This window comes from Giraffa tippelskirchi, chromosome 6 (assembly GCF_054371585.1).
Source record: "Giraffa tippelskirchi isolate mGirTip1 chromosome 6, T2T-mGirTip1v1.2.pri, whole genome shotgun sequence".
Lineage (NCBI taxonomy): Eukaryota > Metazoa > Chordata > Mammalia > Artiodactyla > Giraffidae > Giraffa > Giraffa tippelskirchi.
The window spans coordinates 70,096,238-70,115,222 of record NC_137280.1 but is presented as its reverse complement, the minus strand read 5'-3'; the positions used below and the strand labels follow the sequence as shown (position 1 = coordinate 70,115,222).

At 47.2% G+C, this 18,985-nt stretch overlaps 1 long non-coding RNA gene across 1 annotated transcript in view; it reads right to left on the bottom strand.

Moving 5' to 3' along the window:
• Positions 1-15,036: 15,036 nt before the first annotated feature.
• Positions 15,037-18,985, bottom strand: part of LOC145511188 (uncharacterized) — a 52,781-nt gene continuing 48,832 nt past the window's right edge. The window contains exons 2-3 of the long non-coding RNA XR_014057605.1: positions 15,973-17,802; positions 15,037-15,305 (exon numbers count right to left, since the gene is read on the bottom strand). This is a non-coding gene — a long non-coding RNA (uncharacterized LOC145511188). The remainder of the gene's footprint in view (positions 15,306-15,972; positions 17,803-18,985) is intronic.

Genomic DNA, 18,985 nt, shown 5'->3' with positions numbered 1-18,985 from the left:
TTCCAGTGCAAGGGGTCTGAGTTCAATTCCTGGTCAGAGAGTTAGGATTCCACATGCCTCACAGCCAGGGAACCAAAACATAAGACAGAAGCAATGTTGTAACAGTCAATAAAGACTATTTTAAAATGCTTAATGGAATATTTGATCAGCTGGAGCTCTTGGGACAAAATATGAAGAAAAATATGAATACAAAGGAGATTTTTCAATAAGAAAAAAAAAAAAAAGAATGGTAACCAGAAGCTTTACAGAAAAAGAAACAAGACACAAAAGCTATACAAGAAAGAAAATAAAATCATAGTATATCATCTGGTTCTAGAGCAAACTTCAAATAGTCATAATACTGAAAACTACTGAAAAATTAAATGCATGTTGTGATATAAATTTGTCAAGAAAATGTGCAAATATTTGAAGGAATTAAATCCTACTTAATTTTACCTATACAACAATAAATGCTAAGTGTGTAAAGCCAAAAAAATAATATAAGAAATTATATTTAGAAATATGGAGATAACTACCAAAAGAAACAGTTCAAAGAGTTAAAAAGGATGGCTCCTAAGAAGCAGGACAGAGGTGGAGCAAGCAGGTGATAGCTGCTCTTTTCATTATAAAAATATTTTATTCTAGTTAATTTTTAAAACCCTGTGGCCTATTCAAATTACTAGAAAAGGTCTAGGCAATTCACAGACAACTACACAATCAGTAAGTATAGTCAATACTGGGATTTGGGGAATACTTTCTTGCTTAAGCCTGATTCTTCACAATATACCTTACTGCCCATGATAATAGGCTCTGTAACTTACCCTCAGGACACAGAAGTGAATAAAATTGTCCCTGCCCTAAAGTGCCTCCCAGTCTGAATGGGAGAATGGAAACAAGATATTAAAAAGTGATGCATGCGTGCATGCTCAGTCATGTCCGACTCTTTGTGGCCCTATGGAGTGTAGCCTGCCAGGTTTCTCTGTCCATGGGATTTCCCAGGCAAGAATACTGGAGTGGGTAGCCATTCCCTTCTCCAGGGGATCTTCCCAACCCAGGATTTGAGCCTGCATCTCACATCTCCTGCATTGCAGGCAGATTCTTTACCACTGAGCCACCGGGGAAGCCCAAAAGTGATGCAAGAAAGACCAAATCAGAAATGTGTATAAAGCACTAGGATTTGATAAGGAAATAACCTTGAATATCGCTTTGAAGGCTTGCATGATCTTACCAGGACCTATCGTCCAGGGTGGGTGGGCAGTTCTGCAAAACCAAGAAAATAAATTCCTGTCTCCTAAGATTATTTACCCCCAAAAGGTCCTTTGGACATTGGTACAGGTAATTCTGCAGTTTCAGCTTCTTGGTAAATAGAAAGACGAACGGTCCATGGCCTGGAGCACAGTGGAATCTGAGGTGTAAGCTATAGCCTAGACTTAACAGTGCCCTGAGATTTCCGGTGTTGGATGTGAAGACACACTGGTAATGAACATGTCATAAAACAGATGGAGGTGAGTTTTCTGAGCCAGGCTGCTCCCACACTGGGCTGGAGGAGGACAGTTCTGCTTTCCCGGGAGCAAGTAAGCAAGAAGAAGTGATGGAGCTACAAACCCTCTGCACATAAATTCAGAAGGGCAAGCAAAGGCTGGCAGAATGATGGATAATTCTCTGCATTCAAGGTGCATATTCTGAAGCCAAAAAGCAACCATTACAGTAGAGCAAAAAAAGGGGAGGGGGAGAATACGAAACTCTGGGGAAGAATGACAGCAAATAGAAACAGGTCAATGAAAAAGTGTTGATATAAACCAGTAGAACAAGAACTAAGATGGAAAGTAGATTTATCCCATCCCAAAGTTCACCATGTGATCTGCTCTGCCTGCAACAAAGGCTTGAGAAGGATTTTAAAGGTGGAAAGAGATCTGTGATGGATTAGTAATACCTGCAGCTGGCGGCAAAGGAAGAAGAGAGGACCCATCACCTTATATTCCCCATCCTGACTTTAAAGATTCTCAGCAGATGGATTCACTCCTTTCCAGGGATCAGCATTCTAAAGTGTTAGGAAGTGTGAATGTTAAGACACAGAAAACAAAGGACTCTTAAATGTCTTTTCACATGGCCATGGTGTGTTACCTTCACAAAATGAAGAAATCTGTTTTTCAAGTGAGAGTTTTCATTTAAAAACAAAACTAAGGAACCTCATTGTTGCCATTCCAGCTAATTTCTCTCCAGTCTTTTAAAATTTATTTATTTATAATTGGAGGATAATTACTTTACACTATTGCGCTGGTCTCTGCCATACATCAACATGAATCAGTCATAGGTATACATATGCCCCCTCCGTCTTGAACCTCCCCCCTCACTCCATCCAATTTTACATATATGAATACACTCAAATGTGGGATTAATTTTGATGAAAAAGTTGTAGAGTACATGGTGTTTGTTCCATAGTTTGGATTTAGTAAGTCTCCCTCCAGCTGAGGATGTTTCTTTCATTTGTATCCCATCAAATTCATAAAGACCTACTGAAGCTAAAGCTGTATGTTGACAGGGCCAGTCTATTAAAAGTGCCCATGAGGAGACTGAACTGCCCTCTAACTCAGAACTTTGGACCAATTAAATACTTCTTGATAGACAAAATGGGTACTTATCAACCAAAGTTCCCTGAGAAATAAGCTCTGGAACCAACCCTTCCCAATACCTCCCCCCCAACACACACACATACACACACACACACACACACACACACACACACACATACACACACACACTGGAAACTGTTACAAACTGACAAATCGTTAAAATCAGTTTATGGTTAATTGGGAGATTTGATAATTTACTAAAATTATCCTTCAGCAAATTGATCAACTATCAAGTTGGGTTTCAGTGAATGGATTTTTCATCGAGTTGAACTAGAACACCCTTGCAACGTTTTGGAATTTAGGGTGGCTGTGACCATTTTTCAGGAGCCAGAAGGCTTCTAAACACCTAAACTCTTATCCCATTTAGAAATGAAAAGCTAAAGAAACCTGTTGGGTTGAAATGGGATGGTCCCAGCCAACATCTTCTGATGGGTAAGGACGCTAAGGACCCCAGAAAAGACACTCGCTCTGGGGATTAGAGCAGAGAAGACTGGACTTAATGTCCTGACTTGTTGGCTCAGTTGGTAAAGAATCCGCCTGCAATGCAGGAGACATGGGTTCAATCCCTGGGTCGGGAAGATTCCCTGGAGGAGGGCATGGCAACCCACTCCAGTATTCTTGCCTGGAGAATCCCATGGACAGAGGAGCCTGGCAGGCTACAGTCCATGGGGTCACAAAGAGTCAGACACGACTGAGTGACTAACACACATACAGTGTCCTGAGCAGAGCCCAGAGCGGGAAGATGGGAGTAAGGGCTGACTCTGGGGACCTTGATAGGGAGCTATGGACTTTCTGAGAAGTATGGAGAATCTCATGCTTAATTTATTTGCCAGAATAAGGAAATGTGTCTGCACCCCAGCTGGTGACACAAGCCAAACTCTTCCCATGAAGAATGGAGCCTACATAAAGGGTTGTCCTGCAAGATGTGCTGTAAGTGATAGATGAACAGATAACAGATGCTCAATGGGTGTCTACTGTTTTGCTTTGGAAACACAAATAGAAATGATAACTCACTCCCTACACTTTGTTTTTATTGAAGAGAGAAGATGAGACAGGTGAAATAAAGAATATGATGAGATCCCTGGTCTTCCGGGAAAAAATGACTTGGTAGCAGAATGATAATACTCCTGCTGATATCTGTCAAAGTTTATTTAGTCCTTTGTAAACAGCCTTCCCAATTGTCATCACATCTATTTGTACTATACCACCTGCCCTATGATTTACTTAATATATATTTTGAAAAGTGAAAAGCATTAGTCGCTCAGCCGTGTCTGACACTTTGCAACCCCATGGACTGTAGCCCACCAGGCTCCTCTGTCCATGGAATTCTCCAGGCAAGAATACTAGAGCGGGTTGCCATTCCCCTCTCCAATTACTGAGATATATCAATTGTGTCTCTTTACTTAGAATTCATTTCTAATGGAAAATTGCCTAAATTGATCAATAGAATCAATTTAGTTATTATATGTTTTTTTCATCCAATGATCTCAATTTACTTAGAAATTCTGAGGGGGAAGAAAAGGCAAATGATGTCTGGAATGATTATCTGGCAATGAGAAAGTACAGTTAGAAATGGTATATCTAATCATATAACTACAGACAAGTACAGTCTATAATAAAGCTTTAAAAGGTGTAAGTTTTATTGTTGCAATCATTTCTTTCTTTTTTTCTTAGCATGTATTTTAATTGGCTCACTTTTTTTTTTCCATTTACAATCTTCTTATAAAAGAAATTCTATACTATGGGTTTACTGTGGTGGTTACTATTTTTCCAATACGTTAAATGTAAAATGTCCATTTATGTAGCACCAAAAATCATCTCACTCCATGACAGCTCGCTGGGCAGGGATCCCCAAGTGCCTTGCGGCCATTTCTGTCCCAGTTAGGACAGAGGTAAAGGGGGTGCAGAGAAGATGGCGGAGTTGTTTAAGTTCTGACCACCTCCACTCCAGCTCCCCCTCCAGAGTCTGTCAGCATGCACTGTCCCGGGTCAGTGTCCAGAGCTAGTTTCCTGTGATGGGTCCTGTGATGGGCTGACCCAGAACCACCACCCAAGGGCAGAAGGATTGGCCTTGCCCCTCCAATGGCTCCCTGGACACTTCCTCTCTGTTGCTCAGAAGTCACCTCTGGTGAAGACAATGATCTGACGAGATGAAGCCAGAAGTCCTCTGTGTCCCAGCTAGACAGTGAAGGAGCAGAGAGGGGACCCCATGATCCTTTGAGGTCTTTCCCGGCACCATGCCGCCTCACACTCAGATGCCATCATAGGTGTAGGACATCATACTGGGCAATATTAGCGGAAGCCTCTGCTGTGGATTGTAGGGTTCTTCATTTGGGTTCTCCCAGAACCAAGACTAGGCTTCCATGGTGGCTCAGTGGTAAAAAATCTGCCTGCCAATGCAGGAGACATAGGAGACGTGAATTCCATCCCTGGGTCAAGAATATCCACCGAAGGAGGAAATGGCAACCCACTCCAGTATGCCTGCCTGGGAAATCCCATTGACAGGGGAGCCTGGCAGTCTATAGTCCATGGGATCACAAAGAGTCTGACAGGACTTGGTGACTAAACAGCAACAGAGCCAAGACAGGAAGCAAGGATTTCAGATGAGAAAGTGGACACTTGGCCATAACCTCACAGCTCATCTAGATCAGTCTGGAAACTACGTGTTTCCATGCCCTCATAGTGAGTGGCTGTTTCCTAGAGTTCCCAGAGCATATTTCTCACAATAACTTTGCAAACCATTACAGGAGGGGCAAACGTGAGTTCTATTCAGCTGCTTATACTTTAGTGTGAAATGGCTTTGAATCCACTTTTCCCATACGGGTATATGCACAGGTATATAGCAGGGCGGGAAAAGGAGGGAGCAGGAGGTGGGGACGAGGAGAGCGAACTGAGGAAAAGGGAACAAAGACAGCGTCAACACACAGGGACTCTCTGAAGTGGACTGGGGTTGAGACCACCTACCCCTCCACCCTGCTTTCTCTCATTTCCCTGAAAACACATATTGACCATTTATACTGTGCTAAGCCCTGTGTGAAGGGCCCAACCGCGTGGTAGGAGAGAAGGGGAAATTTTAAGTTCAGAACATCTCAGACTCAAGCAGTTGATAAAGGTAGACCTTATGAATTAACAAATTCACCAATTTTCTGCAACAGCTCAAGAACTTTCATAAACAAGAAAGATCAACCTGACCAAGTCCCATGTTCTCATACTAAGGGTCCTGAGGTATATTTCTAGAAGGAATCCCGTTTCCTGCCAGTACGTGAACACAAGAATTTCATAGCTCTGGTCTGAAGCTAAAGGGTATTTTTTTTTCCTATATATATGCTTTAAAAGAAATAACAGATCATTTTCCACTGGTGCACAGACATCTGAAGAAAGGAAAAAGTCAGGAAGACATTCTTAACTGGAGATAAAAGTGAGTGGTCCCTTCCCCCACCCCCATCATTTCCCCATATTTTCTTTTTCTTGCTTTACTTCACCTGGAAATGGAAGGGAAAAAGTTCTTTTCTTTTTTTTTCTTTAAACCATCTTGCCTCTAAAAATGTCATCTCCCTCATTTCATTTTTCTCCCAACTCCCTTTTAGTTCAACACCTGGCTATCGGGAGAAAAAATGGAGATTTCTTGGAGGATTTTGGAAAAGCAGTGGGGAAGCGGGGGAACGATGAACAGCTCTGGACAAGAAGCCACTCCAGCCAGACTCTGCCCTTCAGACTGTGCAAGTGACTCAGTTCTCAGGTTCTTGCTTCTCTCATCTATAAAATGATGTAATGAATCTTCACCTTCAGAGTCTGGCAAATCTCCCTTATCCAACCTCTTCTGCGTGCCTTGTTTGCAATTGTGAACACAGAACCGCTTACAGGGCTTCCAAGAAAAGGTGTTGAAAGAAAAGCAAGCATGTCAAGTGTGTCTATGAACATGTAATAGGAAGGTCTGATGCCAAAAGGTGAGATTCAAAAGGCTCAGGAAGTAGTGAAGTGCAGACAATGACTGACCCCTGTGTGAGTCAGAACAAAGTCGGCCAAAGTTAGCCTGGCATACCTAGTGGTAGTTTCACTGCTATTGTTATTTCTCCCCTTCTCTGAAAATAAGTTCAAATTTGATTGATGTTTATAAACACAACCACTCTGAAGGGTGTCAAGTTCATTAAGTCATGGGGTGGTTTCAGTTTTGGCATCTGGGGCTCCTTGGGATCCATGGATGGAGGAGGCTACTCAGTCAACTGTCCAGAGCAGACAGACTTTGCTGACTGGAGTGGAGGCCAGGGGCAGGTGAGGGGAGAAAACCTAAAATAAGCACAGGGCCTGATATTAGTTTTAAGACAGGATAGAGAAATGCCAGGGCGTGACCTAATTTGACCCTTGTAGGGAGAGAAAGAAGGGATATTGAGAGGGGAATCATAGGTACTGATCTCAGGCCAGCTTGGGTGCAAATCCTGTCCTGTTGACTAGCAAATCATGTGACCCTGACTAATGTATTCAACTTTCCACTCTGGTCCTCAATGTTCTCATCTGTTCAATGGGGATGATGATATTCACATCATCATTATTCTCATGGTAACAGAAGTGCTTAAACCACAGTAAGTCACCAATTCCCTTTCTTGACAGTTGACGTGGAAGGAAGAGGTGTCCTCACTCCAGAGCAGACACTGCCAGGGCTGGGAACTCAGAGGTACCAGAGCAGATGTTTAAGTCATAGTCTCCCACCCTAGAGACCTCTCCCCAACCAGGCCCAGCTAGAAATTCTACATGCCCAGGGACTCCACTCTAACGTTGTTGTTCTTCAGTCACTAAGTAGTGTCTGACTCTTTGTGACCTCATGGACTGCAGTGCGCCAGGCTTTCCTGTTCTTCACCATCTCCCTGAGTTTCCTCAGACTCATGTCCACTGAGCTGGTGATGCCATCTAACCATCTCATCCTCTGTCATCTTTTTGCCTAGCATCAGGGTCTTTTCCCATGAGTTGGCTCATCACATGAGGTGGCCAAAGTATCAGAGCTGCAGCTTCAGCATCAGTTTTTCCAGTGAGTATTCAGGGATGGGGAGAAGGCAATGGCACCCCACTCCAGTACTCTTGCCTGGAAAATCCCCTGGATGGAGGAGCCTGGTAGGCTGTAGTCCATGGGGTCGCTAAGAGTCAGACATGACTGAGCGACTTCACTTTCACTTTTCCTGTTCATGCACTGGAGAAGGAAATGGCAACCCACTTCAGTATTCTTGCCTGGAGAATCCCAGGGATGGCGGAGTCTGGTGGGCTGCCGTCTATGGGGTCGCACAGAGTCGGACACGACTGAAGCGACTTAGCAGCAGCAGCAGCAGCATTCAGGGATGATTTCCACTGTAATATGCACTCACCCGATTCAAACACCCAACGTTGTTAGGACCCATCAGGGCTGCTTGACAGAAATCCTCCCATTATTCCCCATAAAATGTCACCCACCTGTCGGCAAGAGGGCCTTCTTCCCTCTTCAGTCCCCACCTGCCTTTGAAGGAGCCAAGAACCAGGTGACAGAATCTACAGACGCTCCCTCTTTGGGTGAGTTGATTGTTTTTTTTTTTTCTCTGTTAAATTAGAGGCAACTGGATTCTTCCAGACATCAGAAAGAATAGATGGAAGGTGAAGGTGAAATTATAAAGGAGGAAGAGAGACGGTAGGTAAGAACAGGAGATAGGACCCTCACGACGAATAGTGATAAATCCTTGTTATATTAATAGGTAATTTCTGGGCCATGTCCTGTGCTAGGCACCTGAAACTCACACACTTCGAACAGAGCTTCCATCCATGATTAAGAATAACCCCTGGTGGTTTCTTAGGCAATCGGGATTCAGCAGCCTAATGGCAGGATCACGGCCCTTCGCTCTTCAGTGGACGCCCCATCTTGGGCACTTGGACCCTCTCTCTCTACACTCTGGACCTGCATGACCCTGCACAGTTCCCAGATAGTACCACCCCATCTCCAGACAGCCTCGGGGTGGCCCCTGTTCTCTGTTAACACTGACTTTCATCCTCAACCCTCTGTCTGGTCCTATACCCAAACACCTAAAACCTAAAGGCAATCCCTCCTGAATATTCATGGAAGGACTGATGCTGAAGCTGAAACTCCAATACTTTGGCCACCTGATGCACAGAACTGACTCATTGGAAAAGACGCTGATGCTGGGAAAGATTGAAGGCAGGAGGAGAAGGGGATGACAGAGGATGAGATGGTTGGATGGCATCACCGACTCAATGGACATGAGTTTGGGCAAGCTCTGGGAGTTGGTGATGAACAGGGAGGCCTGGTGTGCTGCAGTCCATGGGGTCACAAAGATTCAGACATGACTGAGCGACTGAACTGAACTGAACTGATACCCAACACAAGGTCTTTACCAGGCCAGTACCTTCCTGATTTTCAGTTCTCACTTGGAACACCACTTCCTCCAGGAAGCCTTCCATAACATCCCACGATAGAACTGTGCTCTGCCCCTCACTGGATGTGTCTCACTATTGACTTGATCTCCACTCTCATCTGACTCCATCAGCAGACAAGGAGCTCTTTGAGGTCTGGCTGTTGCCTGGGGTTTGTCTTAGTGTGGGTTCCCTGCAAACAGCCTGAGATCAAGTCTCAGGTGCAGGCAGTGTGTTTGGGTGATGGTTCTGGGAAGGAGAAGCACGGGATCGGGGAGGATGAGATAAAGATTGGGAAAATCCAGTATCGGGGTGCATTTCAAGGTCGTTGCTGTGGGAACAGAAGCTCTTCTGGATGGGTTCAGGACTCTTTCCAGATCCATCCCTCTGAAGGACGGGGGAGGGAGTTTTACCCACCAGTTTTTTTCCCCCATTGATGCCCTGGTAAAGTCATCTTTCTCAGCACCTCCCGATAGCTTCCAAGAAGCTTTCAACCCTTGAGCTGAGTTTGGGCAGCTTTCCTGAACGCAGTCGTAGCCTCCCGTTCACGCCCTCACTGTGGAATCTTCTCTCTCTCGTCTCCTTTGATGGGGCCTGCTCCGTCTCCTCTGGCTTCCAGCTTACCCTCCCTCCAGGGGAGAGCCCTTCCCCGCCTACTTCATCCAGCTCCTGCCCAACACCCTCTCAAGCTCTACCTTCTCCAAGAAGCATTCCCAGATCCCTTGGCCCAATATAGTTCTCACGCTTGGCTGTGAAACTAGAATCTCCCGGGAAGCTTTAGAAAAATAGTCCTGACATGGCGGGGGGTTCCACCACCAGGGATATTGGAGTAATTGATCTAGGAGGAATCCTGGACAACAGTACTTTTTAAAAGCTCCTCAGGTGATTTTAATATGCAGCCTGGGCTGAGAACAAATTGCATGCCTCTGTTTTAATTGCGCTTCCTCTGGATTTCCATGTGCCCTACACCCACCCACCCACCCCCACCCCCCTCCTGATCGCTCTGTCTTGCAATCTTCTGTTTATTCCTCTGACTTCTCCCTCCTCCCAGGGTTCATCAGGGGCTGCACTCTCATCTCTTCCCCCTATGCCCCGTGCTCAGCTCACAACAGACGTGTTGAGGCTGCCATTTCCCAGGCCCGGCCGCTTCTGTCCTCTCCCCACCCCTCCTGATGCCTCATTTTGCAGCCCCCTGAAATGCAACCTGTGCTTCAGGGCTGCAAAACGCCTGGCTCTCTCAGCTGCATCCTTCTTTGACGTTTCTGCTTCTATCTCTGTTCTCACAGGCGCTGACACTCTAGCTCTCCAGCGCCCACAGTCATCAGTGTTGACAGCTGCTGCTTTGCCTAAAAGCGCTTCAGTGAAGTGCTGGGAAATCCCTGGAAATTGCTCCCTGGGACCCACCTCCCCCCTTCCCAGGCTCCCTGCCCTGCAGAGGAGGAAAGGCCTCTGGGGAAGAGCCGCTGCCATCCTTCCTCTGGTCAGGAACCGTGCAAACCTCAGAGCTCAAGGGCTCCAGGTCGCTTGCTCCAAAGCACATTTGAATGTCTGAATCTATCTCACTCTGTCGTTCCAAGTCACTGTCACTTGTGTTTCCACATTCAATTTAATCTTCAGGGGCAAGGATTGTCATCCTCACTCTACAGATACGTCAGGATCAGCTGGAGACCCTCCCATCTCAGCCCGGCCTCTTCCTAGCTGTGTGGCCTTAGGGTCCTTTACCCTCCTGCGTTAGAATATGCACAGCAAAGACTTTCCATCACTGTTGCTATGAGCTAAACGTGGGGCACAGGGTGGAGGTGATGTAGCTACGGGATGTGTGCGTATCTGTGTGTGTACTCAGTCATGTCCGACTCTTTGCAACTCCATGGACTGTAGCCCGCCAGGCTCCTCTGTCCATGGAATTTTCCAGACACAAATACAGGAGTGGATTACCACTTCCTCCTCCAGGGAATCATCCCAACCCAGGGATTGAACCAGCGTCTCTGATGTCTCCTGCATTGGCAGGCAGTATTTTTTACCACTGAGCCACCTGAGAAGTCCTGAAGCAATGTGGTACAGATGTGTAAGACAGTTCTTCAGGGCTGAGAGGCAAGAAGTGGACCCATGTAAGGAGAGAAGGAGCACAAACTGTCCACTCGGTGTCCTTGTGATCCAGCCTTGGGGGCACCAAGGACCCGGCAGGTGTCTAATACTCACCCCTTTTCTCCTGGAGCTCTTTCAGGAAAAACGTGTTCCTGGAGGCCCCTGGCTGCTATCCCCTAACCGGGCTGATGTCACCTCTGGCTTGTGGCTCATGGTCCCCTTAGGCCTGACTTCCAGCTGACCATCCCAGGACACACTCGAGCCCATGGCCAGATACTCATGGTTTGCATCCTGCCTGCATACTCCTCATGGCTCTCATCCCACTCCCCTGTGCCACTCCTGCATCCTGAGATACCCAAGGCACGCTCTCCAAATGGTGCTGGGGAATCCCACACCCCTCACCTGTCCTGCCGAGCCCATCAGAAGCACACAGGATGCCCCAGTGTCTGGCACCCTCCTTCTAAAGAGAATCTGCCTCTGTCCCTTCCATCAGCCTCCCTGCAAGTCTTCTCTACCCTCCCAGAGAGTGACGGGCCAGGGCCTTTAGACTGATTTGGGGGCTGCTCCTTAATGGTTCTTCATTGTTCTTGGTTGTTTCTAATCTGTGGCCTAAACATCATCTGTTCTCAATTTTGGAGGCTCAGCCAAAGTTCAGGTAACAAGAAAAGTGCCATTTAAGTTCCCATTGGCTGAGCCATGATTTTTATTGCTCCTGAGCACAATGAATCCCCCCACCCGAATTGTGGGACCCTCAGCCCCGTCCTTTCTTTGAGCCCCGCCCCAGTCGAGCCTGCTGTATGCTGTGTTTGTCCCTCTCCAGACCATGAGCTGTGGATGGCCGATCTGTGCCTCCCTCCTCTCTGTGTTCTCAGCACGCAGTCCCTCGCAGGCAACCAGAACACCTCTGTTCGATGAAGAAAGGGATGAGCATCTTAAATAATGCTGTTCACTGAGCAATCAGGTACCAGGTCTCACTTACATGGAAGACATGGCCTACAGGGGCGGTGAAGTATGAAAATAAATGGATATTATACTATATCCAAAAGTGCTGTGTAACAATAATAGACACAATTGTTATAACAGAAAACATCAATTGACCTAGTCCACCTGCTCCAGTTTACATACCGATGTATTCAGTCTTCACGATGAGAGGGGTATTACTATGTTCCCATCTTACAGATGAAGAAAGTGAGGCACACCAGGCTGAAGTGTGAGCTAAGGATTCTAGACATTATAAAAACCAAAACTTAAGGTTTCTAAGAGAAGTTCAGATATGGGAGAGATGGCCTCTCTTGAAAATGTGCAGAACGGTTTTCCTGGAAGAGGTGCTATGACATGTGAGCCTTAAAGAGTGTGATTCCCATAGGTGGACGTGGGAAAGAAAGACTGGCCAGGTGGACCAGCGAAAAGCCAGGTGTCCTACTATCGAAGGAAGGACAGCAGATGGCACGTGCTCCAGAACCAGCCAGGAATTCTGTACTGACCAGATGTGAGGGGTATACGATCTAAAAGGAATTCGGAGCTTGGAGTCCGTACGCAGGCAGCCACTAAGGTTGCAGAGTGACCAGACCAGAGGTTAATCTGATAGGGTACATCTCCTGAACTGACAGACAGTGACTGGAAAAGGCAAACTAATCAGGAGATTCCTTTGTAACTCAGGACCAATTCACTGAATAGCAAGAGTTGAAAGAAAATCACTGTTATAACTGCACTCTGCACACCAGACCAAGAAAACAGAGATCACTGTGATAACTGCGCCTTGCACATCAGACCAAGTTCTCTGAGAGGGCACACAGGGTAATACTCAACTGCCTTTCCCAGAAGACATCACCTGGTCAGGAGGCAGCAGGAGGTTCATTCTGAACAATTGAATGAATACGGGAATGAACAAACCAGTAAGTGACCTCTTCCTTCCCAGAGTGAGAACTTCAGCTCCACACTGCTGGAGGGATGAAGAAGGGGGTAAGAGTCATTGTCAGAGAAGCATGGATGGATGAAAAGATGCTTGGTTGTACACAGAAATGGCGGAGAAGAAAGGTACTTGAGTATGAGCTCTCTTCTCTCTCGGCAAATGTCATTTAATTACTCAGTCGTCACCCAGTTGTGTCCGACTCTTAGCAACCCCATGGACTGTAGCCCGCCAGGCTCCTCTGTCCATGGGATTTTCCAAGCAAGAATACTGGAGTGGGCTGCCATTTCCTATTCCAGGGAATCTTCCCAACCCAGGAATCAAACCTGCATCTCCTGCATTGCAGGCAGATTCTTTACCCCTGAGACACCAGGGAAGCCCCTCTGGGCCATAGTTTCCCCATCTATCCAGCTATTGGTAGCAGGAGGATTGGACCAGATGGCCTCCAAGGTCCCTCTTGGTTCTTCTATTCTGGGGTTTGAGGAGAACCCAATGCCCTGCTCTCCACCCCTGCTGCTACCTTTTGATGCTCAGTGGGGCCAGGAAGAGTAAAGACTCCACGGCAGCCAGAACCCCACAGGTCAGCACCTGCCCCAAAGGCAGCCAGGCCCAGTTACTCGGGGCCGGCGTCACAGCCCCAGCCTCCCTCTCTTCTCCTGTCCCAGGCTTTTATGAAAGCCCCTAAAGAGCCCGTGCTCTTACGCATTTTAGAAATCTCATCTAATAGGGGCTCATGGAGTATAAATTAACCCCGAGGAGCAGAACTGCATTAATCCCTGTGGTGATTATGCATTAGCTGAAGAATTTCTTTGCCTGTTTTCAGCAGCTGAACCCAGACTGTCTGGGGTGCTCTTCCGCTTTGTCTCTGTTGCCAGCCATTCATTCATTTAGAACATCTCACTTTATAATCCATCCCCTTCACTCCCCCCCTGACCCTTCCCAGCTGTGGAGGTCGAGGAGGCCATGGTGCAGTGGCAGGGGGCGCCTCTCAGGCCGGTCGGTCTCCATCCACATGACCTTGGTCAAGATACTTCACTTCCCTGAGTTCTGGCTGCTTGACTTTACCCAGTGATAATAAGGGTAACTTTCCAGGGTGTTTCTGAGATGAAGAAATCACATTTGGGACTTCCCTGGTGGTCCAGTGGTTAAGAATCCACCTTCCAGTGCAGGGGCCAGTGGTTTGATCCCCGGTCCAGGATGGTTCCACGTGCCACAGCTATTGAAGCCCGCGTGCCCTAGAGCCCGTGCTTCACAACGAGAGAAGCCACCACAATGAGAAAGCTGCGCACCACACCTGGAGAGTAGCCCCTGCTCGCCAAAACTAGAGAGAGCCTGCACGCAGCAGTGAAGACCCAGCACAGCCAATAAATAAACAAATAACGTAAAGAATTCACCTTCGTAGAGCTCTGCAGGTATGGGAGGCCCTCACCCCTGTTAGTCCTCTCCCCTCCCTTTCATCATCACCTTGCCTGTGTTAATATGACCAGAGCTGAGGGTGATTGGTTAAGAAAATCACGTGGAATGAGAAAAATCCAAAAAAGTTTCAGCTTCAGGTTCATGCTCCAGGGCTGAAAATAGACTTAGTTAATATTCTGAAGGCATTAATGAGGTCTTCAAAATCAAGTAAAGGAAAAACGTTACATTCACCAGAGGTGGGTTGTACCTCACTGGGGACTTTCTGGGAAAGAAACCAAGGTGTGACTATATACACTGCCCGCCACCACTTCGGTCTTGAGTCATCCTGGTTTCCAAATCAGAAATTTTAATTGAAGACTGGTCTTGCAAGCAGGCAGGACCTTTCTCCTGAGAAGTTCAGAAACATTGCTCTTCTGGGGACAGCATCTTATGAGGAATGGGCTCACCTGGGCCCCCAGCCCCTGGGGGAGTGGATCCCATTTCCCACGGCAACCTCAGAGCACCTGGAGTACAAAGACACCACTCTGTGGCCTGGCCCCCTCACTCAGCACCTGACACATCTGCAACTCACACACAGCCCTCTGCTGCTCACCACAGCCTGTTTGCAGAGTCTTATCTTCGGTGGAAATTGCAACAATTCTGAAGGGTGGGCTGAACAAGAGGAACATCATGCCTGCTGGGCAATTGAGGACAGAATTAGGAGAGACTCCCCTGAAATCACAAAAGCAGAGGCAACTCCCTGCACCACCTCCGACAGCAATGGTCACATGCGGTCTTGGATTGTCCTCCACCTACTTCATCACCTTCATGATATTGGACACCCCTTGAAGACGTCCATCTTTGGTGCTATGCTTTATTCTTTTAAGATTTTTAAATTTAATTTAATTTGTTTTTGGCTGTGCTGGGTCTTTGTTGCCACACATGGGCTTTCTCTAGTTGCAGCAAACAGGAGCTTCTCTTGTTGCAGGGCACAGGCCCCAGAATGCTTGGGCTTCAGTAGTTGTGACTCACAGGCTCTCGAGCACAGGCTTAGTAGCTGTGGTGCGTAGGCTTAACTGTTTCTCGCCTAGACCAGGGATTGAACCTGTGTCTCCTGCACTGGCAGGCAGATTCTTATCCACTGAACCATCAGAGAGATCCTGGTGCTATGCTTACTGAGAAAACTCTTGAGTATCAATGCATGCTTAAACTAGTGGATAGAATTGAAAAATCATTATCGGAATTAAAATTTGTTTAGCCAATGATACATTCCTTTCATTTTAAACTATATATCTCTGTGAGATTTTTTTTCTAGGAAGACAGGATTAAAATTAAATATAGAACCAGAATTTGGGTTTTTTTTCATAGTATCATTTTCTTTATTTTCATTAATACTATAAAATAAACCAAGCTAGATAGAACCAGAATTTTGAGTTGCTATATAAGAAAGTACTCAAACATTTTTTTCAAAGTAATAAAGCATATTTATAACAGTGCTCTTATTAAATATATTGCTATACTACCAAAAAAAAATGAAACAAATTGTATACACCTGATGTGAAGAGTCGACTCATTGGAAAAGACCTGGTGCTGGGAAAGATTGAAGTCAGGAGGAGAAGGGGACGACAGAGGATGAGATGGTTGGATGGCATCACTGACTCGATGGACATGAGTTTGAGCAAACTCCAGTCCAGCCTAGCGTGGGTCCTTGAGCTGGTCCCTTGGGAGCACAGTTGCCCCAATTAAACAGCTCTGTTTGAATTTACAGCAGGTACTAGGATATAGAGATGAACAGGACAAGGGCTCCCCCAGGACCCTTGGTCTAGGGACACAGACATGAGGACCACCATCCATTAGGCAGGTTTGTGAGCGAGGAAGGCAGCTGGCATGGGGTGATCTGCTTGTCAGACACAGAGCTTTGCCTGGACTAGAGGGGACGGCGGGTCAGGAGCACAGTTAGGAGTGGCCACAGTCTCAGTGAGAGGGGACTGAGCTGTGCACTGCTGGTGCAAATAGACGGCGCGGACAGGCTAGATAAAGATGCCGAGGCAGAACGGACAGGAGTGACGGGGCGGCAGGCTGGAGGATGCTGGAAATCAGCTGAACAGGACCTGACCAGGGACGAGGAGCAGAGAGAGGGGCTGCGGCTGTAACTGCACAGTGTCCCTGGGGTCTCGCCACTGCCGTAGACCGGGAGACACTCCCAGGTCCCACTCCGCCGTGCCAGCTGTGACTCAGAAGCCCAGGCACCTCCAGAAGCTCTCTCCCTCCCACTCTCCTCCTGCTCCTTCTCTCCCCTCCCTTGTTCCACAAGCCTCTCTAAAAAGGAGGGAAGAGGAACTGGGTCCGAGGAGGCTGATGCCTGGGGCACCCCTTGCTCCTCGTCCTCCCACCAGGAGGTTCATAGAGCCTCCTCCAGCTGAAGGGCGTGGGGGCCGCTGAGCGGGACTCGGTGACTCGCACTGAACAGATAATGAGCTCTGGTGACAAGGGGCCCAACATCAGCGGGAGAAGTGTCACCTCTCCCAGGACGAGGGCTTGGGCCCCCAGGGCTCATCTGTGGGAGGGAGGCTGAGCAAGAGTGACAGCTCCCCCCGGCCTCAGCCTCTCATCACACCCCAGCCCCACTGCCCCCACCCGGGAACTCTTGCTCTTTTAAATGTGCATTTTGCAGTTAAGACAGTTAAAGCAGGAGGGCACCCGGGAGGCTTGAAACTGGAGGCCCCATCTTTGACTTGGGCTGTATCACTTTTCCTTGAAGCTCAAGCGCTAGCCCTGTCTCCACATGTACATCAAAATATGTTTTCTCTGCCCACTTGATCACTGATCCTTTTAGCTCAGTCAACCCATTCATACCACACGCCTGCCTGACCACTAAAAGTCAGCCATGAATAACTGCATGAGTTCCACTCATTAAAACAGAAGTGAGTGGCATATACTCTAAAAGCAGTGTCCTTGTAGCTGTGTGGTTTAAAATGCTACGTTGTGGGAATTCTCTGGCAGTCTAATGGTTAAGACTCTGCCTTCCAATGCAGGTGGTGCAGATCCCAGCCTTAGTTGGGGAGCTAAGATCTCACATGACTCATGGCCAAAAAGCCAAAACAAAACAGAAGCAATGCTGTAACAAATTCAATAAGGATTTTAAAGATAGTCTGCATCATAAAAATCTTCTAAAACCACCATGTTGTTAAGACTGTAATATTGTTATGACCCTGGTGATGAAAAGATGATGGGCTAAGTAAGAGAAGAGCAAGACTCTGAGACACAAAAGAGAATGCATCCACGAGACAGCACCCGTTTTACCTGCCCTGAGATATCCCTGTGTCAATAATGATGCTGTGTAGCGGTCTGAGCCCTGGCAGGGAAGCATGGCGCTTGCAAGCTGGACACATGAGGGCTCAGCAATGGAGCTACCTGCAGGAGAGAAACCGAAAGGAGACAGTTCAGAAGCTCTGTGCCAGCAGAAGCAGGGCCAGTTACCATCCCCCAGGTCCAAAGAGGTAAAGAGGGGGAGAAGTTACCAGAATCTCAAGAATAGCTGCCTGGAGAGGGTCTCCCAACAGGGCCTGAGGTTCTCAGCAAGAGTGAAAAGCTGATAAGGAGAATGGGTGCCCCAGTTCACCAACTTCCCTCTTTCCACTTTCCACCTGGACTCCTTACTGGCCAAACTCAACCAGATGTCCAAAGGCAGGCGAGCCTACTGAAAGATTCATGAAGTCATCTTCCAGCTCTTCCCAGAATACTTGGTGTCTGGACCTCACTATGTAGCAGTTTATTATAGCAGACAGATGGGTAAGGAACAGATGGAGGGAATGGAGAAGGGCAGTGAGTCCTGGCCCCTATACTCCAGCCAGGTTCTTAGAGATGAGGAAATAACGTCAACCTCTCCAGTGGAGACTTCTTGGTGGCCTTTCCAGCATCCAGCTTCCCCATCCTCTTTTATGACAACTCCGAGGAAGCCGACTCCAGCTCCATGTGTGGAAGATACAAGCTAGGCTAAACCAATCAGAATACCTGATGCCCAGCGGAAACAAGCATTTGACTTAAGTCCAGTTTGACTTTGGGCTTCCCTTATAGCTCAGTCATTAAAGAATCCACCTGCAATGCAAGAGACTCTGGTTCGATTCCTAGGTAGGAAAGATCCTCTGGAGAAGGGATAGGCTACCCACTCCAGTATTCTTGGACTTCCCTTGTGGCTCAGCTGATAAAGAATCTGCCTGCAATGTGGGAGACCTGGGTTCGATCCCTGGGTTGAGAAGATCCCCTGGAGAAGGGAAAGGCTACCCACTCCAGTATTCTGACCTAGAGAATTCCATGGACTGTATAGTCCATGGGGTCACAGAGTCGGACACGACTGAGCAACTTTCAGTTTCACTTCTTTCACTTTCAATTTGACTCCATGACTTTTTCTTGAAATTCTGGGAAATGACAATCTTGCTTTCCTGCTGGTTGTAAACAAGGAAGACTGGAAGCCCTAAGATGTGGGGGCAGCCACTGGGGCCATGATGAGTGTCAGCATAAGGATGGAGCGGACACTATCAAAGGCAGGATGGAGAGACAGAGTGAAACCAAGCACTTGGCAACATCACTGAGCTAT